General features: G+C 37.9%; 1 pseudogene; it reads left to right on the top strand.

The window, feature by feature from the left end:
* The first annotated feature begins 241 nt into the window (after positions 1-241).
* Positions 242-21819, top strand: LOC149237098 (uncharacterized; annotated as a pseudogene).
* Positions 21820-23686: the final 1867 nt, after the last annotated feature.

Here is a 23686-nt window from a genome sequence, read left to right as displayed (position 1 = left end):
TTGGCCGACCTAACAAAATTTCAAAATAACAAAATTTATTTTAATGAGGCACGTCCCACATTTATATATTTTAGACATATATACATATTTGATAAACCGTATGTCGAACGAAGAAAAAACGATCCATGCGGTTACGAGTAACGGCCAGGGTTTATACATGAACACTGCTTGTAACCCTATGTTTCTGTTTCTCTTCAGATTCTGATATTATTCTCAACTTCCCGGAGTTCGACAGTCCTTGCGAAAGCATCCATGAAGACAGAAAAAATGAAACCAAAAAGAAATCCCAGGGTTTTTATGGATATTTTAGTTGATGGTGAGCCAGCAGGACCCATTGTATTGGAGCTTTTTGCAGATATTGTGCCTAAAACTGCAGAAAATTTTAGAGCACTCTGTACAGGAGAGAAAGGTATTGGTAAAACAACCAAAAAGCCTCTGCATTACAAAGGATCCACTTTTCATCGAATAATTGAAGGATTTGTGGCTCAAGGAGGCGACTTTTCAAAGAAAGATGGTACTGGAGGAGAAAGTATATATGGTGGAAAATTTGCGGATGAAAATTTTCAGTTACGTCATGATGGCCCCGGTATTCTATCTATGGCCAATGCTGGTCCGCACACCAATGCTTCTCAGTTTTTTATTACTTTTGCAGCTGCACCTCATCTTGATGGCAAGCATGTTGTCTTTGGAAGAGTTGTGGAAGGAATGGATGTTATGAAGAAAATTGAGCGGTTACCTACTGCAGATCGAGACAGACCTGTTGTTCCAGTTAAGATTTCCAATTGTGGTGAAGTTTCTCCCCGCAAAGATAATGGTATAGTTTCTATTGATGAAGATAAAAAGAAAGGAGAGAAACTGAAGGCCACAAAAGAAGCAGTGTCAAGTGATGATGATAGTCGGAAAACGCGTAAAAGGAAAAAGCATGGGAGGGTGCGCAAGGACGGAAAAAAGAGGAGGCGTCGCCATTATTCTTCTGATTCAGACACCTCAGTGGACACCGATTCAGATTCAGACACCTCTGACAGTGAGTCTGATTCGTACTCTTCGTCAGATGATACTATCACTTCAAGTAAAGATGACAGGGTGAGAAGAAAGAAGAAATCATGTAGAAAAAGCAAGCATAGACATACAAAGCGACGGACGGATAAGCGGAGAGGGAAAAGACATGGTCGGAAAGTGAAGAGATCAAGACGAAAGTCTAAGGGGAGCTCAGATAGTGATTATAGCAGTAGCAGTGATACTGAGAGTGAGAATTCAAGTGAGAATGATACCGAAAGTGATAGTGAGAGTGATGTAGGTAAGAGAAGTGTGAAATCGAAGCCATACTCTCGTGGAGTTGAGAAGCCTCAAAATTCTGACAAGCAAGGCATTGAGGAAGAAAAAGGTATGGTGGTCAGAGATATTGTGTTAGAAGGTGAATTAGTGAAGGAGAATGAGGAAAAAACCAACGAGATGGATGTTGTTGAAGTTAAGGCAGACAGGAGTCCAAATTCTCGATCTCCTCAGAGTGATGCGCCTAGTGGTTCTAGGTTTGGTGGTTCAAATATTGGCATTAAGAATTATTTGCCAAGTAGCCCTCGGAAGAATTTGAGCAGAAGCCCAAAAAGGAGCTTGAGCAGGAGCCAGAGTGAGAGTCCTCGGAGGATCTTGAGCAGGAGCCTGAGTAGAAGCCCCAGAAGGGTATTGAGTAGAAGTCCTCGAATGAGATTGAGTAGGAGCCCAAGTGTGATAGCTCGCGGGCATTTAAGCAGAAGCCCAAGTGTGATCACTCGTAGGCCTTTAAGCGCGAGTCCACGAAGGAGCTTGAGTAGACATTCACAGCAAAACCTAGCCCAAAGTCCCCTGAAAAGTCGTAGTCCTGTTGTTGATAAGAATACAGTTCCCCCTCCTAATGAAAGTCAGATTACAGCAATAAGTCGTAGCCCAGAGGGCACAACTAAACGTGTGCGAAGAGGTCGTGGGTTTAGCCAGCGTTATTCTTACGCTCGTCGTTATCGTACTCCTTCTCCAGACCGCTCTCCCCCAAGGTCTCATCGCGTCAGTGAAAGGAGTATTTCTGAAAGGGACAGATATTCAAGTTATAGGAGTTACTCTGAGCGCTCTCCACCAAGGCATTACAGAAACCCACCAAGAGGTCGGACTCCTCCAAGGTACAGGAGGAGCAGGAGTCGAAGCATGCGCTATAGCCCTGTAGCCTATCGGAACCGGAGAAGAAATCGAAGTGTCAGCCGAAGTCGTAGTCCTGCAGATGAGCGTCCTCGTTTAAGTGATCAGTTGCGCTCTCGTCTTGGTCCACGAGATTCATTCGAAAGTAGAGGAAGGAGGGGTCGGTCCCCCTGAAGGAGTAGAGCTTTTCTATGTCTATGGCAAGATAGTCCGATAGCTTGCCTCGCGGTAATACAAATATCAGTTCTAACATCTGAATTAGCCACAAGAGCTCCACTTTGTCATGGAAATAAATTTGTACAAGAATCTTAAAGTGTGGCATTAAAAATGATTCTTTTGTTTCCCTCATTACACGGTTTAAAGGGTCATTACACGCTTTAAAGGGTGAGCAACTAAAAACCCTGTATTTCAAGGGATTTTGGCCCTCGTCCTCTTTCTTTAGAGATTAGGTCTATAAAAACGATACCCAAAATTTGGAGACGCTCTAGTCTTTCAGTGAAGCGAAGGTTATACCAAACCTCTTCGAATAGGTGGACATGTCCCTATTAAAAACGATAGGGGCATGTTATCTCAAAAGATATTTTCACCTATGCCCGCATGTATGTTGAAGTTAATCTTCATAATGGTTTGGTTGATAAGATAGAGCTCCAGTCGAGGGGAAATGTGTTTTCATAGCCCTCGGGCTATGAAACGTAGCTTTCTAGTGTAGGTTTTTCTAACAGGTTAGTCACTCTCAAAATGTATGTTCTTTCTATACTTCTATAAATTCTTTTCACATTTATGTAAATTTTTATTACAGATGGGTATGTGTGCCCCTTATACCTTTTTAATGGTTTATGATATTGTTAAGCATTTGTTTGAGTCCAAGAGATGCCATTTTTGTCTTTTTGTTGGAAGGTAATTCTCTATATGTGAATTGCATAGATTGTTCATGTGCATGCTTGTCTGTTTTAGGAACATTATTAGATATTCCATTGAATTTGTTTCTTGTATCATATGAATTGCTTCATTTTTTGATAACTAAGCCTTTGCCGCTTAGTTCGACCAATTTTTTGTAGATTAGATACTATCTCGATTTCAATGTTGTTATTGAAATGTATGTGAGAATATATGTTATCATTTTTTGTGTTTTGGATTATTTGATTCTATGAATGTACCATAAGAAACGGTGTCTTGTTTTTTTTCAATATATATTATATTATTTCATTTGTTTCATTCACGTATTTGTTTTATCAATTTATGATAATTTTATTACAATTTATTATTTTGGTCCTGCGCACACCTCTCTAGAATGGATGTCAAATTTCTCATTAGCAACTGCATATTTTGTCACTAAACCATATTGCATAATGACCTTGTTATTATTTTATTTTCATGTCATTGGCTCATAATGGATGTGTAATGTATGTGTTTTGAATGACATGGCATTAACCACTCTATCACACCTCGAAAGAACAAATCTATAATTGATAAAGTTATTAGTGAGAAAGGACGATTGTTGGATGTTCATTGCCATATTTATGAGGTACTGTTGCTAGTTCTTACTCATTGTATCTTTATGACATCAATTTTGAAACATTGTAATGCTTGTTGATTTCTATGCATAAGTGTATTGCATAAAGATTGGACAATGAATTGAAAGATTGTGCATTGAATTTTGTTGCTACTAAATAGAAAATTACATTGAAAATATTGTCACTGCAATTAGATGTTTTTTTCTATTGTTAACTAATTTAAATGCATATTATGTACAATATGAATCCAATGGTTTTGAATATCATATTGGAAACTTCTAGTAAAGCATGGTTTATAATGACCACTAAAAGGATTTGTGTAATGGAACAAGATGCAATATGGACCAAAACCAAATTGATATATTTATCCATTTAGCTAACCAACATATGTGTAATCGCTACGACAAAGACCCTCCAAAATTTTTCATATACTCAAATTTTGGAGCATACTGTGGATCTTGAGATCAGTCGTTCCATAGTCACTTCTTGGCTAGTTGATGCTTGTGAGCTCCCTGCTTGGATAGAAGTGTCAAAGTCACTTGCTCACACATGCTCAAGTTGCAACATATTCATGAGCACATCCTTTTATGCAAGCCTGAACAATCATAGAATGTTCTATCAAGACTGTGCTAGTGTGATTTCCAATCCATGTCAACACTTATTCTAGTTGTGTTTATTCTTCTATTTTGGTGATTTTTGCAAACTTTCACCTTCGTGCACCTTTGTTTTCGCGAGTGTCATTTTCATGTTTTCGATTTTGACTTTCACTTCCCTTCACTCTAATTAGTGTCATTTTCATGTTATATTTTCTCTGGCATGTGTTACTTTCACTGTCATTCAGAACTTGCAAGAGTCATTCACACTTTAGCAATTGGCGTCTTTTCACATGTTAGTTGTTGCACAATGTATGGATGCTTGTTTGGGTGGTTTCAAGGGGTTATCTTTGTGTGAATGAGGTTGTCTAACCATGTAAACATCAGTCACAATTATTTCCAATGTTTTAAGCACTATCGCACAAGTGTCGTCACGGTCGTCACAAAGTGCATCAAGTGTGTGATCACAATCAAGTCATATCACTATTCACAACATTCTCTTGAGTCCCACACAACGAAATTTCAAAAATATCCTGGAAACCTAGCCTCATCCAACCCTTCAAAACTGCTCATTTTGTAACTTTAATGCTTAAACCCATAACTGCACATTTCGCAACCTCAGTGCTCAAGCCTAGAACTCAACATTTCACAACTTCAGTTCTTAAGCCTAGAACTATGCATTTCACAAATTTAGCGCTCAATCTTGACCTTGCCTCCCAGAATTGAACAATTCATCCCCCTGGCCTGGCCTCAACAATGAATTTCACAATCTCTAGCCTCAAGCTCATCCCTTGAGATCCTAATCTACATAATTTCATAGTGGCCTAACCTCCATTGTCTCTTGAAACTATGTAGTGTGTTCACTCAATGTCCATCCCCTCATCTTACTTCCCTGGCTCCCAGAACTGTGTTTTTTCCTCCCTTATTCTAGCTTAACCTGTGCATTGTGCAGTCTCAAGGCTCAAACCTCATCGTTAAGCTCTTGAAATGTGAAATTTCGCAATCACCTGGGCTCATCTTTCCTCTAGAACTACTTAATAGGCTGATACAATCCCTATCCCATTAACTTGTCATCTTGATCTCATAGACTGTGCAGTTTTCTTCCTCAACCCTGCCTGAACTACGCATTGTGAAGTCTCAAGACTCAAGCCTCACCCCTGACTACCTAAGTGGCACACTTGCGCAGTTACTGAGTCTCTTTCCCAGCCTATCACTCGGTTCTGGCTTAGTTAGTGGATCAATGTGCATGATCTTAGATTAGGGCTTTATCAGACTGATGTCATCTTGTCATGAGTGAATTGACGATACATGAACTCTATCATGTTATGGCGAGATGATGAAGGAGATGGAGAAGGAGAACATTTTAGAAGACACATATGGACATAAAGAGATAAGATTATCAACAGGTGAGAAGATGAAGGAACATAAAACTCTAACAAAATATGAAGATGAAGATCACATGGAAGAATCCTAGTCTTCATGTCATAAGGAGGAGGAGGAAACAGAACATGTACCCTTTGTTCAAGAATACACAAAAAAAGAAGTAGTAAGGACATCTTGGAATTGTCACATCATCATGTAGTCCATGTCATTTGTTTCATGCCATGTCTTGTCACAAGTCATCATATGCCACATCATTATTGTGGATTATGTAACTACCTATTTGAGATATATTGTAAAGTGGAAGTCCAAAGGACACACATGGAATATGAAGAGTCATGTAAGTAAAAAATTCATAGGAAGTCAAACAATCATTAGGGTAGTCAAAGAGTCACAAGGAGGGTGAAGCATCACCCCTTGGTTATATATACACCCTCATTGTCTGAGCAAAGGACTTTTGACCTTGGATCCTCCCAAAAGGAATCAAAGAGATAATATAGTGGTTTTGAGGAGCAAGGAGTGGCTCCAACGCTCCACTATTGGAGGTAGTGGTGTTCATTGTATACATGCATCTTGGAACTTTTACTTAATATCAAAAGCCATATGGGGCAACATGTTCTTCATGCATAGATTATGGATATTTGCAAGACTATTTTGTGAATGTTTGTAATTCATGTTTGCTTTCATCTGTGCTAAAGTAGTTTAACTAATTTGGTTATTTTGGTACTTATCATATTGAGAATGTGTTGTGATTTCTATTAGCGTTGTCAAATCCTTGTGGACTATTCCACTAGATATTAGACAAATCTTCCTCTTTATATTGGTTTCAATGACCGTCACATTTATGTGGACTATTCTTCTTGATGTTGTACAAACCCTTGTTATTCATGTTGGTCTCTACTAGGGTGGTAATACTACCTCTCTTATAGGATCACGTTTCCTCCCCTCCAGAGTAAAAGAATTTTGAAACACATACGATTGAAAACTCACTAGGAACACCCCCCTTGTTTTTCGAAGGCACCACGCATTCCGCTCTTTTGCTGAGAGTTAGAGCTAAGGAAAATCTATAAGAATACATGGCAACTAGCCTGATATTCTATATGGGGCTTCTATTCCAAATGGTGTGAGGTCTAATTGGTACTTTACATCGGAGAGAGCCCTGGGTTAATGGATTTCCAAAACCATCAATAGTGGCACTAGAAGGAGCTCCAAATGACAAGTTGAGCCCATTGAATCTAGTTTGAACCTCTTATCTAAAATGGCTCATCCTCAAATCTTACTCCCTGGTTGTTTCTATGATTTTTCCATTTATTAATTTTTAATCCATGATGAGCCTCTTTATCACTTGTCCCAGTTAAATTTTTATGGTGAGGATAAAACATCCATAATCGAGCACATTTATGGTTTTTTCAAATTTTGTGAATCTTACGAAAATAATGATGAAGAGTTTACTTGTGTGTTTTTCTTCCTCTCCCTTGAAGATCATGTTAATCGATGGTGCCATACCCTGCCACCTGCATCCATTCATTCCCTTCATCATTTCCTCAAGGAGCTTCATCAAGCATTTGATAGGAATAATTATCGAGATGTTTGTAAAAGAATCAATCTCTTAAGAATGAAGCCTAATGAATTAGTTGAGGATTTTTCTAATCGATTTGGAAAAGGACATGAATGAGGATTTCTTGAAACAAGAGTTTGAGCGCTTGGTTCGTATTGTTTACACGATGAACCTGAACCCCATGATTTTCCTACATCCACAACTCTTGTGAATCATGAGACACCTCTAATTTCGGAGGAGTCATTTACTGCTCCTTTTGTTCCTTTTCCTCCTCCTTTTCCAGTTCTGATCAAGGTGCCTTTGTGTGACAGTAATAAAGTTGAAAAATCCACAAATCAAATTCCTAATCCATCTTATCATTCTTCTTCCATTTCTCCTGACTCAGATACTGTTGGGTCCCTATAATAATAGTGATTACCCCATTACTATTGTAGTTATACCCCTCATTTATATTGTTGTGCCCCATTACCCCCATATTGTTATTAATGTGCCCATAGAATCCCTCTATTGTTATTTTTGTGGCTTTATATTATTATTGTTAGGTCGGCTAGATTATATTGTGACTCCATAGACTCCTATATATAGAAAGGAGGTTTTGTCATTTGTATCATCCAAGAATTGTTCATTTATGTAATGTAAAGGAGGTTGCCCCCTCGAAGAGGCTGAATTCTAAGGCGTTGATCTATCTTTTCTATTTTTTCTTGAGCTGGTTTCATAACATTTGGTATCAGAGCTTTGGATTCTAGGGTTTCGCTGCTCCAAACAGGTCATCGTGGAATTTTCGCTATAACTTTTTTTCTGTGACGTTTCAGAAGTCGCAAAAAAAACCCATTTGAGAAGAAATCGCGCTGAACCTTGGGTCTGAATTTAAGAGCTTTTCGCGCGATATTTTTGGAGATATGATCTCAGGAAAATTGTCATAACTTTCTTTCTGGGCATCGAATTGAAATTTTGTAAGAAGGTACAGAAAGAGGACGGACTTTAGTTTTCTTTTATATATTTTTCAAAGTCAAAGGTTGAAACAGTGACACGTGGCACTTCATACAAGTTCGCTCTACTGAACTAGTCTATAATCAGGTCACTGCGGGAGATTGTGCATAACTCTTTCTTGGAGAATCCAATTTGGTTCAGACTAGTGGCATTGGAAAGAGGACATAGAAGGCTACTACAGGTCACAATTTCAGAACTGGATGATTTGAAATTACAGAGATACATCAGATTCAATATCAGGCTTCTACAAAGTAAAAAAGGTGTGTAGTTTTTATTTTTTATTTTTGCATAAGCTTGGTTTGAAGGAATTCAAAGGGCATAGTAAAGCATTATTATCGGTAACTGATGCCCCAAGGAAAGAAAATGCAAACACCTAGTAAGGAACCTGAAAGCTCTAGCATGACTCATGAAGAAGAGGAAGAAATGCTACATGATATATCAAAATTACAAGAACAAGTGCAACAAATGTCACGCTCACAAAAGCTAACAGATGCTAAGATAAATGGCGTGGAATCTAAGATAAAGGGCATGGAAGCTAAGATGGATGATCTGAAGACAGATTTGAGGACAGATTTGAAGACAGACATGGCAGATTTGAAGACAGATTTGACAAATTTTCTACAAGAAATACTTACTAATGGTGAAAAGGTTGTAAAGGAAACTCATGATGTGAACAAAAGAAATGTTAATCATGATTCCATAGATGCTAATGTTGGATCAAAGACCCACCATATTCCAAAAATCGATATGAGGAAGTTTGATGGCAAGGATCCCGCCACATGGATATTACAGATGGAGCAATTCTTCGATCTCAATAATGTGCAAAACACACAAAAGGTACGTATGGCAACTTTATATTTGGAACCAAATCAGTTTGTATGGTATCAATGGCTTTGCTCTCGTAAACAATTTATCACTTGGGCAATTTTTACGGAAGAATTGATAGCACATTATGAGGATACAAAAAGCAACACTTTTTTTAGCCAATTGATAAGTCTCAAACAAAAGGGTTCAATAATGGAGCACATTGAGGAGTTCCAAAAATTGAACATAAGGGTAAAAGATATTCCAGAGGAGCATAGGATTGATGTGTTCATAGGGTCTTTAAAGGATAATATCCAACATGATGTTTGCCTTTGGGAACCTGATTCATTAGAGAAGGCATTCAGGTTAGCAAGAAAAATGGAAAGCAAAATTATGGCAACCAGGAAGCATACCACTCACAACTATAAAGACGGAAGTGTTGTTGCCCCTAGTCTTCCACAACCTATAAGGTTGACACCACAACAATTGGAAGAAAAAAGAGCAAAAGGGCTTTGTTACAGTTGTGATAGCAAATACACTAAAGGTCATAAGTGTGCTGAGAAGAAATTATTCTACATAGATTGTGAAGAGGAAGAAGAAAAGGAGCAAGAAAGGTCAAAAGAAGAGGATATACTCCAGGAACAAAGCCTAGATGAAGAAAAAATAAATCCGACCATATCTTGTAATGCATTGGCGGGAATTACCACTCCTCAAACCATCAAGATAGAAGGATAAATCAAGAAGAATTGAATTTCTTCCTATATCCAGCACCAGAGTGTCAAGTGATGATTGCAAATGGAGGAACAATAAATTGCTCTGGAAAGTGCCATAATATCAAGCTATCCATGGGAGAATATGTATTGACTAGCCCAATGCTTTCCATTCCAATGGGAGGTGCTGATGTTGTACTAGGAGTCCAATGGCTACAATCCTTGGGTACAATAGCTTTTAATTTTCAAGAACTTTTCATCAAATTTTCTGTGGAAGGAAAGGAAGTTGAATTAAGGGGTATTGCAGGGAAACCAGGAAAGATAATCAGCTCTAATGGTATGACAAAGCTTCTAAAAAAGGAGCAAAGAGGTGTAATTGCACAATTATGTTCGCTAGATGTTTCCACATTGGAATCATCTATTTCTCCAGATCTCCAAAAAGTCCTGGACAATCATTCCAAGGTATTTGAGACTCCCAAAGGTCTCCCACCTATGCGTGATCATGATCATGCTATTCATCTGATTCCAGGAAGTGTTCCTCCAAACATCAGGCCGTACAGATATCCCTATGTCCAAAAAAGTGAAATTGAACGTATGGTTGCAGAAATGCTAGAGGCTGGTATAATTCAACCGAGTCAAAGTTCTTTCTCTGCTCCAGTAGTATTGGTGCACAAGAAGGATGGATCATGGCGCATGTGTCCAGATTATAGGGAGCTCAACAAGCTCACTATTAAAGATAAGTTCCCCATTCCTGTCATTGATGAATTACTGGATGAATTGCATGGATCAATTTACTTCACCAAGTTGGATCTTCGTTCAGGATATCATCAAATCAGAATGAAGATTGAAGACATTCCGAAAACGACATTTAGAACTCATGAGGGTCATTATGAATTTTTGGTCATGCCTTTTGGCCTTACCAATGCACCTTCAACATTTCAAGGTTTGATGAATTCAATTTTCAAACCATTCCTTAGAAAATTTGTGTTAGTATTTTTTGATGATATACTAATCTACAGCAAGTCTTGGAAGGATCATGTTGAACATGTTGACAGGGTGCTACAACTATTGGAGGAGAAACAATTATATGCAAAAAGATCCAAATGTTTCTTTGGAGTCCAGGAGGTGGAATATTTGGGTCATATTGTATCTCATGAAGGAGTTAAGGTAGACCCTAGCAAAATTAAAGCCATTAAGGAATGGAAAATCCCCACATCCATAAAGCATCTGCGAGGATTTCTTGGGTTGACAGGGTATTATCGCAAGTTTGTTAAGAATTATGGGAGAATAGCAGCACCTCTAACAACATTATTGAAGAAAGATGCATTTTCATGGACTCCGGAAGCAACAAAGGCCTTTGAACATCTTAAAGAGGCAATGTGCCAAGCACCGGTCTTAGCTACACCGGACTTCACAAAAACCTTTATTGTGGAATGTGATGCTTCAGGAAATGGAATTGGTGCTGTTCTAATGCAAGATGAAAGACCCATTGCTTTTGAAAGTCGTCCAATCAAGGGAAAGTTTTTAAGCAAAGCTATTTATGAGAAGGAAATGTTGGCAATACTCCATGCACTTAAGAAATGGCGACCCTACCTAATGGGAAGACACTTCAAGGTAAAAACGGATCATGATAGCCTTAAATACTTTTTAGAACAAAGATTATCCTCTGAAGAGCAACAAAAGTGGGTCACAAAGATGTTGGGTTATGACTTTGAAATCATCTACAAAAAAGGGAAGCAAAATGTGGTGGCAGATGCACTCTCAAGAAAGGATGAGGATGTGGAAGCATTGTTGTGCGCCATTTCTATTATCCAACCAGATTGGATAAATGAAGCAAGGGAGGAATGGAAGAATGACGAAGAAGTGTGGGCACTTATTCGAAAGCTACAACAAGATTCCAGTACGTCTGATACATTTAGCTGGAAAAATGATTCGTTATGGTACAAAGATCGCTTATACCTCTGTAAGAATTCCCAGCTAAAACAAAAGATTCTTATGGAATTGCACACTTCTCCCTTAGGAGGGCACTCAGGATTTTTAAAAACTTACCACAGGGTTAAGAAGGAATTTTTTTTGGATGGCCTTAAATCAGATATTCAAAAGTTTGTGGCGGAATGTTTGGTTTGCCAACAAAATAAAGTTGAAACAATTAAGACACCGGGTCTATTACAACCTTTATCCATTCCAAGCCAACGTTGGGAGGAGGTTTCAATGGATTTTATCACAGGTTTACCCAAGTCTGAGGGAAAGAGTGTCATCATGGTGGTAGTTGACAGACTTACCAAGTATGCACACTTTTGTGCATTATCACATCCATTTAAAGCCAGTACAGTTTCTACTGCATTTATGGAAACAATTCAAAAGCTACATGGAAACCCAAAGATTATTGTAAGTGACAGAGATCCCATTTTCACTGGAAATTTTTGGACAGAATTATTTTCTTGTCTTGGTACTCAGTTAGCTCATAGCTCATCTTATCATCCTCAATCTGATGGGAAAACTGAGATAGTAAACAAATGTTTGGAAGGATATCTTCGTTGCTTTGTATCTGATAAACAGACACAATGGGTCAAATGGTTGCCTCTGGCTGAATGGTGGTATAACACTTCCTTCCATACAGCAACAAAAATGACCCCATTTATGGCACTTTATGGGTATCAACCACCATCCATCACATCATATTTAAGAGAAAATTCTAAGGTTCAGGCAGTGGAACATCACATCGAACATCAACAACAAGTCCTCCAACTCTTAAAGGATAACCTCGTGTTGGCACAGAATAGAATGAAACAACAGGCAGATCAACATCGCAGTGAAAGAAGTTTTGATGTAGGTGATTGGGTATTCCTACGGCTACAACCATATAAGCAAATGTCCCTCAAGCAAGCTAAGAAGGATAATAAATTATCACCAAAGTATTATGGTCCGTACAAGGTGTTGCAAAAGATTGGTACTATGGCATACAAATTGGAGCTTCCTGCAGCTTCTCGATTGCACCCAGTTTTCCATGTTTCATGTTTAAAGAAGGTTATAGGCGACAAGCTCCCAATTCAAACAATATTGCCAGAACTTGACGAGGAAGGAAAAATTATATTGGAACCGGAAGCAGTCACAGAAACAAGAACTCGACAGCTACGAAATCGATCAATTTCAGAGTATCTTATCAAGTGGAAGAACTTATCCGCTGAAGATTCCACATGGGAGGATGAGAATTTTATGCAGAAGTATCCAGAACTACTCAAGCGTTGAGGACAACACTTTTTTGAAGGAGAGGGGCATGTTGGGTCCCTATAATACTAGTGATTACCCCATTACTATTGTAGTTATACCCCTTATTTATATTGTTGTGCCCCCATTACCCCCATATTGTTATTAATGTGCCCATAGAATCCCTCTATTGTTATTTTTGTGGCTTTATATTATTATTGTTAGGTCGGCTGGATTATATTGTGACTCCATAGACTCCTATATATAGAAAGGAGGTTTTGTCATTTGTATCATCCAAGAATTGTTCATTTATGTAATGTAAAGGAGGTTGCCCCCTCGAAGAGGCTGAATTCTAAGGCGTTGATCTATCTTTTCTATCTTTTCTTGAGCTGGTTACATAACAGATTCAATGGAGGAAATCCTAGAATGGCATATGAAGCCCATGGGCAAGAGTAACTTCCCCATTCTACAACATGATGTTATCATTCATAACTCTAACCTCTAATGTGATCTAAATTTCAGTGATCCTCTATCATCTACATGCCATGGCTCTTTGTATTTTGATCTGCCGATCAATCTGCTCCACCAACTAGTCTTTCACACTCTTTTGATTTTTGCATTGTTGGTTCAAATTTCCATGAGGTACAAGGGATTCAATTTACATAGGCAAAGGAGTAGGAAGGTGAAGATGCTTTCAATCTTTCTTATTTTTTTCAAGATCCTCCATGTCAAGATGACACACTTCCATTCTTGGATGATTATCAATCTGCTAATGTCGGTAGTGAATAAAATGCAGTCAACTCCTTCGATCAATTTGTAGCCTTGGGAAACAATCATTCTGATGATGATGACTCTATTCATGTATGCGATCATGAATTCCCATGTACATTATTTGATTTTTTGGATCCTACAAAAAATGTTGATCTGACCAAATTAGATATGGAATCTGATCCAGCCAAAGAAAATTTCTGTATCGAAACTTCCTCTTCATCTAACAATCCCTTGTGGTCTACCCTTTATGATACGTCTACCTACCATGGAGATACTTCATGCTCTTCAAGTTCTTCATTCGTTGAGTTAACTTCTCAATTGATACAAGGTGGTGAGAAAAAGCATGATGAAAATGAACACAACCAAATCATTGAGTACTCTTTCCATCCCTGATCATCTCTTCTCTTGCATGGAGACAACTCTCCAAACTAGATTTCTCATGACATTTTCCCATTTCATACATTTTGAGATTTTCAATCATATGAATATTTTAACTTGAGTAATCTGGTTGTTGAAGTTGAAAAATCTTATCAACTCAGTGAAAGAGATGGCTGCAACCTGGTTAATAGTGATATCATCAATATCAGAGAAATAAATTATCCTCACACTTTGCACGATCTGGTTCAATCTTTAGGATGCTCTTTTACAATTGTTTAAAGTTCTAGGACTTTCTAGGGAGTCGAGGCACTTCAAATTTCGTTTCATATGGTTATGTCAGGATCTTGCAGCTCTGGTAAGACCCTTGAACTATGATAGCTCTATTTTTCCTCACAAAAATATTCTTTCCCCATGGTTTCACTCGATCTAAATTCTTTCTTGAAATATATTTGGCATTGCAGATATGATCTCTCAAACTTTCAAGATCTGATTCCTGATTGGTTCCAAGATGATTTTTGTTCATGAAAGTATCCTATATCAAACTTGAGTTTGTAATGTGTATCCCTCATAGAATCATCAAATTATGAATTTTATTATTGTAAATATTATCTCTGGCATAAGGAGTCATACCTATGACACTCTTCTGAAAAAAATCAGCTCCTAATCCTTCTTGTGAATATTCTGATGCTAGTCCTTTTCTTCATTGCACCTGAAATCCTTTTGAGCGTCGCTAAATGCATGGATAATTTAATCCATCAAATTCTTCCTCAATTGTTTTACTCTAACTGGTTTCATGTGTTTGTTATACTAGAATTCCCTTTTATCTCTTTCAATGATTACAATGCTAGTGCAATATGTACCCAATAATAAGAAAATATATTGTTACACTCGTCATGCGAGGAAGATGATTCTACTATGTAGAGATTTTCCACAACTATCCAAATTGATTTATCTTTATTGACTACAAACTGGGAATTTAATGCTTTAATCAACCCATCTGATCATTATTTTGTCTCTGATGACTATCATTCAACTTAAAAATTTCCAATCAGCACATCCAATGACATTTTTTTTACATCCTACGATCTTCATCGTTCAACATCTCACTATTCGGATTTTTGTAGAGCGGTTGATGCACTTCAGCCTTGGATGATGGTTATGTCAGGTCCTCACTGTCTTAAAATCACTGTTGAATATGATCATATCAATTTTCCCTCGCAAGTTTCTCATCATAATCCCATGCCTCTAATTGAAAATTCATCTTTTGAAAGAGCTCGAGATTTTCAAGAGGATTGTCACGAATTGTATGATCCAATCAGTGAATGGTTGGGACAGTCTTACCTGGAAAGCTCCGTGATAAATAACAAGTTGCAATCTTTTCTTACGGTTGCTAAGAAGTTTAGTGCAGATGGAGACACATTCAGGAGAAAATTTTGAGGTTTCCCTGATTATGCTTTTCGTTAGAGAGGTAAGAATGTGAATTAGATGAAAGTAGTGGTTTTGACACATCTTTCTACCCACATGAAAGACTTTCATTTTTTTGCGAAAATTATTCAGGTTTTCATCTTTTCTGTTGCACATTACTTTATATCTGTTTTAATTTTTCGTATCTTCATTGATGCAGGTCGGGAATAGCTACGATGGCTTCACTAGAAATTTCATTATATGTGACCCCAACCTTCTAGCTATTAGGTTAGGAGTAGGACTAGATGCATTCTAGTTTTCCCTCTCTTACATTCACGCTGTGGTTATTCTCTTTAGTCTCTCTTGTATTTTTTTACTTCTACCTTGCATTATGCTTTGGTTTAGATTCTTTTTCTTCTCCTTTGGTTTTGCTTTCTTGTTGTGTTATGTCTTTCCATTTTGTTCCATTAATAAGATCTTGCATGAATATTCTATTCTAGCTCAAAAGGGAATGTGGAAAAATAGAAAAGGACTTTGTAACACTAAAACATTTGGCTATTTCCCTATCCTTTTTACTCATTTGTGTTGAATCTTTTGGTTGATGATGTTCCGATGGAAAATAAGATCCTTGCATTAAGAAAGCATTGTGTCGAAGCATGACCTCCATGTCTATTCTAGAAACATCATGCCTACACTTGGGATTTATGTTTCAATGTTTTCAAGCTAATCAAATCAAGTAGAGAAATACAAGGGGAAAATCTAAATGAGAAAACCAATATCAGAGGTCTTATATATGATTTTCTGAAGGGACCTCTTCTTCTCTCAATAATTCGGGATACCTATTCCACCAATAAAGAAATAAGTGTCGATGCACAATCCTCTTTAAATAAATAAAGGCAAAATAAGATAAAGGTTTCCTGTGGAGAGAGGTGAAGCATGCAACTTCACCAAGGTAATGTCCAGGCTCACTAGCAACAGAGAAATTTTTTTTTTCCTGTGGCAACACCAAAGATGAAAAACTATACTCTTAAAATCTAAAGCTCGTGAACTTCATTACCCTATACTGATTTGAAACATTGTGTGATCGTTGATCTCTTTTTGTGTTTAACCGAGTAAAGGATTGAAGGGGTCTATGTTTATGCATGGAATAAGTGGGGAAGCCACGATAATATCAATGATGAATCAATACTCCCTTAGGAACTAGACCCTTCATGAAAGAGTTGACCAAGGCAAAGAAGCTAAAGTTCTACCAATGTGTTGTCAAGTGTTTTTCGTTGTGACAAACACCCTCCAAACTTATGCATACACTCGAATTTTGGAGCCTACTATGGATATTGTGATTAGTTTTTCCATAGTCAATTCTTGTTTGGCTAATGGTTTTGAGCTCCCTTCTTGGATTGGAAGTGTCAAAGTCACTTTCTCACACATGCTCAGTCTACAACAAGTTCATGAGCACATCCTTTTATGCAAGCTTGGACAAGCATAACAGGTTCCGTCAAGACTGTGCCAGTGAAATTTCAAATCCATGTCAACAGTTAGTGTGCACTGACAATGACAATTTCTCACATTATTTCTACGTTAGTTATTCCATTTCAGTGATTTTTGCAAATTGTCTCCTTCATGCACCTTTGTTCTCGTGAGTATCATTTTCATGTTTTCGGTTGTTCATTTCGCTTGCCTTCACTCTAACTAGTGTTGTTTTCATGTTATCTTTTCTCTGGCATGTTTTACTTTCATTGTCGTTCACATATCACAAGAGTCATTTGCACTTTAGCAATTGGTGTATTTTCACGTGTTATATGTCGCACAATGTATGCATGCTCATTCTAGTTGTTTCAAGGGGTTATCTATGTTTGAATGATTCTTTTTAACCATGTAAACATTAATCACACCGATTCCCAAAGTTTTAAGAATTGTCACATAAGTTATGTCACGGTTGTCACAAAGTGTATCTTTAGTGTCGCACTTGTCGTTAAATTGTCACAAAGTTGTCGCATTGAGGGAAATATGTTGTTAACCTATTACTAATGATCTATGTAGTTATTTTTTCAAAGTGTCTCAAGTGTTTTATCACATTGAAGTCATATCACTATTCACAACATTCTCTTTGGTCCGACACAACCAAATTTCAAAAAATTCCTGGCAACCTAGCCACATCCAACCCTCCAAAACTGTGCATTTCGCAACTTCAGTGCTTAAGCCAATAACTACGCATTTCACAACCTCAATTCTCAAGCCTAGAAATCTTCATTTCACAACTTCAATTCTCAAGCCTAGAATTGTGCATTTTGAAAATTTAGTTCTCAAGCCCAACCTTGCCTCCAAAATTACGCAATTCATCCTCCCAGCCTCGCCTCAACTGTGCACTTCGTAATAACTAGCCTCAAGCTCATTCCTTGAGGTCTTGATCTGCGTAATTGTGTAGTGGCCTAACCTCCCTTGTCTCTCTGAATTATGTAGTGTGTTCACTTAGTCTTAAGGCTCAAGCCTCAGCCCCAAGCTCTTGAACTATCCAATTGCATAGTCACCTAGGCTCATTTGTCTTCCAAAACTACACAATAGTTTGATCCAATGCCTATCCCCTTAGCCTGTCATCCTGAGCTCACAGACTGCACAATTTTCTTCCTCAACCTTGCGTGAACTATTCATTACACTATCTCAAGGCTCAAGCTTCACCCGTGACTACCTGATCTACACAATTATGTAGCTACTAAGCCTCTTTCCCATCCTGTCACTCGGTTCTGGCTCAGTCAGTGGATCAATGTGCACCATCTTAGACTAGAAATTTATCAGACTGATGTCACCTTTTCATGAGTGAATTGCAGATACAGGAACTCGATAATGCTTTGGAAAGAAGATGAAGAAAAATATGGAGAAAGATAACATGCTATAAGACACATATGGAACTAAATAGCTCAAATGATTAGTAGGCGAGAAGACGAAGGAACATCGAAAACAGAAGATGAAGATCAAGATCACATGGAAAACTCCTCATCTTCAAGTCATAAGGAGGATGAGGAAGAATAACATGTACCATCTGTTCAAGAAGACACAAAGAAAGAAGTAGTAAGAAGGATAGCTTTGCACTGTCACATCATCATGAAGTCCATGTCATCAATGCCATTCCATGTCTTGTCATAAGTCATCATATGCCACTTCATTATTGTGGATTATGTAACTACCTATTCAAAATGTATTGTAAAGTGGAAGTCCAAAGGACACACATGGAATATGAAGAGTCATGTAAGTTGAAAAGTCATAGGAAGTCAAATAGTCATGACAATAGTCAAAGAGTCACAAGGACGCTGAAGCATTACCCTTTGGTTATATATACACCCTCATTGTATGAGCAAGGAAATTTTCAACTTGGATCGTCCCGCAAGGCATCAGAGAGATAAGCTAGTTCTTTTTAGGAGCAAGGAGTGGCTTCAATGCTCCACTATTGGTGCCAACGATGTTCATTTTATACATGTCTTGGAAATTTTACTTAATATAAGAAGCCATATGGGCTAGAACTTTCTTCATGCATGGATTATGGATATTTGTAAGACTATTATGTGAACGTTTTTGATTCATATTTTTTCATCTATGCTAAAGTAGTTCAAGTATTTTGGTTATATTAGATATCATTTTGGGATTCAACTGCGTTAAGTAAGTCATTCACGTATGACCATTTTCATGAGAGGTAGTCGTAACTAACTAATTTCACATGGTTTTTGAATAGTTCACTTAGCACTCATTGCATCGGGTGATGCTCACAGGGGTGAAGAAGTGAGATTGAAACTAGTGAAATGAATCACATAGAATCAATCATCACTTCCGGGGCTTGCACCCGGTAACCAGGACTTCCCAGGAGGTCACCCATCCCAGATCTCCTCGGGCTCAAGCGCGCTTAACTGTGGAGTTTTCCCCACAATCAAGCCCACTTAGCTTGCTACCCCATTTGCAAAACCTTAGCAAGTATTGTGCCTCATGAACCATTCAAGTAGAGATCCCTTCACTCTTTTTGAATTGAAGGGATCTCTACTTGAATGGTTCATGAGGCACAATACTTGCTAAGGTTTTGCAAATGGGGTAGCAAGCTAAGTGGGCTTGATTGTGGGGAAAACTCCACAGTTAAGCGCGCTTGAGCTAGAGGAGATCTAGGATGGGTGACCTCCTGGGAAGTCCTGGTTACCGGGTGCAAGCCCCGGAAGTGATGATTGATGCTATGTGATTCATTTCACTAGTTTCAATCTCACTTCTTCACCCCTGTGAGCATCACCCGATGCAATGAGTGCTAAGTGAACTATTCAAAAACCATGAGAAATTAGTCAGTTACGACTACCTCTCATGAAAATGGTCATACGTGAATGACTTACTTAACGCAGTTGAATCCCAAAATGATATCTAATATAATGCACTGCGTAAACCCCCATACTTATATTTTGGTTATTTTGGTACTTATCATATTGAGAATGTATTGCAATTACTATTATCATTGTCGTATCCTCGTGGACTATTTCGTTGGATATTAGACAAATCTTCCTCGTTATATTGGTTTCAATCACCATTGCATCTCTATGGAATATTCTGCTTGATGTTGTATGGAACCTTCTTGTTCGTGTGTGTCTCTACTAGGGTGTTACTACTACCTCTCTCTTAAAGGCTCACTTTTCCTCCCCTTCGCAGTGAAATAATTTTGACACAAATATGATTGAACACTTAGTAGGAAGAGCCCCCTTGTTTTTTGAAGGCATCACATGTTCCTATCTTTTGTTGATAGTTAGAGACAAGCAAAATCTATAAGAATACATGGCAACCAAGCCATTATTCTAGATCGGTCTCCTAATCCAAACATTTTGAGGTATAATTGGGACTTCACATTAGCGAGACCCCTTGGTTGACGGATTTCTAGCACCATCAACAATATGAAAATGTATCTCACCACAACATATTTTTAGACTCCTCTATATTTATAGATGTGAAACAACACATCCTATAAATATATGTATCAATATCATTAATTCTGTGTAACTCATACAAATAATCAAATGCTAGTTCATATTGATATGACTATTGCTTCAAAATTTCTATTGTTTAAACAAAATAGAAAATGTTCTATTAACCGATTTCGAAGCACATTTGAACTATAGACAAAATTTAGGAGGAATTGAAATGCATTAAAAAACAATGCCCCGCAGTATATGAAAATGAATTTTTTTTAAGATACCATTTCTTTTTAATACATGACCAATGTTGTTAGGTTCAACGATTTATAATTTCAATTCATAACTATCAACATCTATTATTTATTTCATCGTTTTCATTTTATGTTTCTTTGAGATGAACAATATGTTATGTATATGATCATATGCAATTGGAAAATAAGAAAAAAAACGCAATGATAGTATTTTGTACCTTCTTCCTTTGTACATGTCATCTCTAATTCTTGCTACTTTGTATCGATCAACCTTCAAATGCAAAATAGCAATATCTTTTTGTTTATGCTTATACAAAACACTAGTCTGTTCCCAAACTCTGAATGTAATTTACCTATGAAAATTATGATTGTACAATACGAAGCATATGTGATAGTCTATTTTAAAGTTCATATATTCCATCAAAAGAAATTCACATTTTAGAATAATGAGGTCACTTATGTAATTGGAGAAATCCCAAACAATTTTACTTAGATCATTGGTAAGCTTAGCTGAGTCTTGAACATTTGAGTGAAGGTAGAATAGAGAGCTTATATGGCACAAATGTGAATGTTCCATTATGGGAGGAGAATCTATTCCACTATCTCATAGTGTTCTAAGAAATGTTATTTTTTAAAACAATGAACAATTCAATTTTCCACAATTGTTTTAAGTTACTGGCCCTTATGACAGGGCACAAAGTATAAAGGCATGAACCTTTTGACCTATTTGGAGTTGTGCCCAAGGGAGATATTATTGATTTTGTTGGACACCTAATCCTAAATGGGTTAGTGTGGAAGCCGAAAAGACTAAGCAGTCCAAGAGACCTTGGGATCTGAAACCCAAGAGTCATATGTTGTACTATAAATGTATATCTGATGTTAATAAAAAATATAAACTCACTGATTTATCTTTCCTATTCTTTGTTGTCCATGTGTGTTTAACATGGTATCAGAGCAGGCCTATTCCTGCCCTGCAAATTAATTTGAGCCATTTGTTTATGGCCTTTCTGTGCAGTGTATTTCTGCCATATTCCTTTATACAGACCTATGCATTGTCTGCCATTATGCTCCTGTACCTGAAAATCTGGTTGTTCTCTCTCCTGAGCTACCCAACGGCATAACTGTGCAGCAGCTGTCATCTTCCATAACTGCCCCTGCATGAAATCATTTGCTGTCCAAGCCGTTTCCTCAAGCTACGCCTACTTTAACGCTCTGAAATCTGCGCCTACTCCCTGGCTCCAGTGGATTCTGGAAACGCTTTCTGCCTCTGTCGTTCTGGCCACTGACATGCTGCGACTGTTCGACCTGCTGCAAACACTGTGTGAGTGTCATAGACGTTTTATATTCTCTGTAACTCCTATTTTCCTGCCACATATTCTGTGCTGAATCTTCTGGCTGCATTACTTCTCTGCGCTGAATTGAAGGCTCTGCATTAACCATCGCTGCTCCCGCGCTCTCTGTTTCTCTTGACCTATCAAAACTTTGCTATTCTAAACCCATAATTATTCGAGTCACTGTATTATTCTTTGTGATGAATAGTCGGTTTCTCAGCTTTCTCGGCTTCAGAAAGACGTTATGACTCTTTGCAAGCTACTGTATCAGATTTTTTAAGTATTCTATCACTGAAATACCATGAGCTGTGGGTCTCAGAGTTTGATAAAATCCTTCACCTGCAATGGCTCCATTACCCACTTTCGTATCTCGTTCTAGCGGGTAAAGGCTTCTGTCCAGCAAAATTTTATTTTCACTGGGGTGCTCTCAAATCAAAATTTCCAAACTGTCCCAGTACTGGAATTCCTTGAAATTCACGCCATTGCTGATTCCGGATATCTAAGAAATTACACAGAGATTTTCCATCCTTTCTATGCGTATATTGGACGGTGACATTGTATTGAAGGAGGGCGGAACTACTGATGCTACTTTCATCGATATGCCGAAAAACACAGCTGCTCCTTTGATTTCAAGGCTGCCGGTTGTGAGGCCATTGCCAAAGCCAACCCTATCGTGAAGACTACCAAGATTGATAAACTCTGACTGGATTTTAAATGCTTTTAGATTCTATTTGACAAAAGGCCACGACATCATGAAGAACCGGATTGATTCTTGGGTGGAGTTCAGATCCTTGAACCGCCTCACATCTTTTCGTTATTAATTGGCTTTCAGTGTCTTTTGGTTTCGTTTAATGACAAAATGCTGGTCTCTGCATCAAAGATATGAAAATCTATATATCTCAAGGCCACTTCGGGCTGAGGTTGTGGTTGAACTGACTCTGTCATATCTTTCTAATCAAATTTCTTATTTATTCGAAAATCTGCACTCCCTTCATTGAGATTCGTTGAAAATTTGTTTCGGGATTAGACGCGTGCACCTTCCGAGCAGAATGATATTGTTGTTGTCGAGTGAAATTTTTGAGAGCAAATCGCAGAGAACTCTCAAAATTCCAGCGGTGGATACCAATTTTATTTAAAATGTGTACAAATGTGGTCAATACGCGGTAGAATGTTCGCGGTGGCGTTTACCATATGGGTGACACGGGTCCAATAAATCTTTGACGACACTAAAAACTGGACGAAGCAAAATTTCGTGACTTGAGAGTCGCAAATGTAATCTCCAATCATTATTATTATTATATCTGAGAATGGGGGCTCCAGCATTGGCGTTTTAATTTGCTTACAGCTACATTCCATCTCCAGACAGGTCGTGTATCCAATCTCAGCAAGGAGCTTGATTTATTCTCAATGGTTGGGCCGAAATTAAAGATCCAAGGATGTGCAAATAAGGAGCCTGTTTTAGATTTATTTATGCTCAGAATTTCAAGGTATCATGGCCGCATTGATTAGGAAGTCGTAGAGATTAAAGAGTCGGAGCATTGAGGTATGGTTTCTCATTGTACCCAAGGTTGTTTTGTGCATTTTTCAGAGAATATTAAGGCTGAACCAGGTGCCAGAGAAAGATCTATCTTTGTTGTGGAGGAGAGCCAAATTATTTATAAGAAGATGGGACAAATTTCCTAAGTACCAAGCACAAAA

The sequence above is a fragment of the Pinus tabuliformis genome, chromosome 8, assembly GCF_031772625.1.
Source record: "Pinus tabuliformis cultivar Carrire ecotype Pingquan chromosome 8, CPIR1, whole genome shotgun sequence".
Classification (NCBI taxonomy): Eukaryota; Viridiplantae; Streptophyta; class Pinopsida; order Pinales; family Pinaceae; genus Pinus; species Pinus tabuliformis.
The sequence above is the reverse complement of the archived record's forward strand: the minus strand, read 5'-3'. Positions and strand labels throughout refer to the sequence as shown.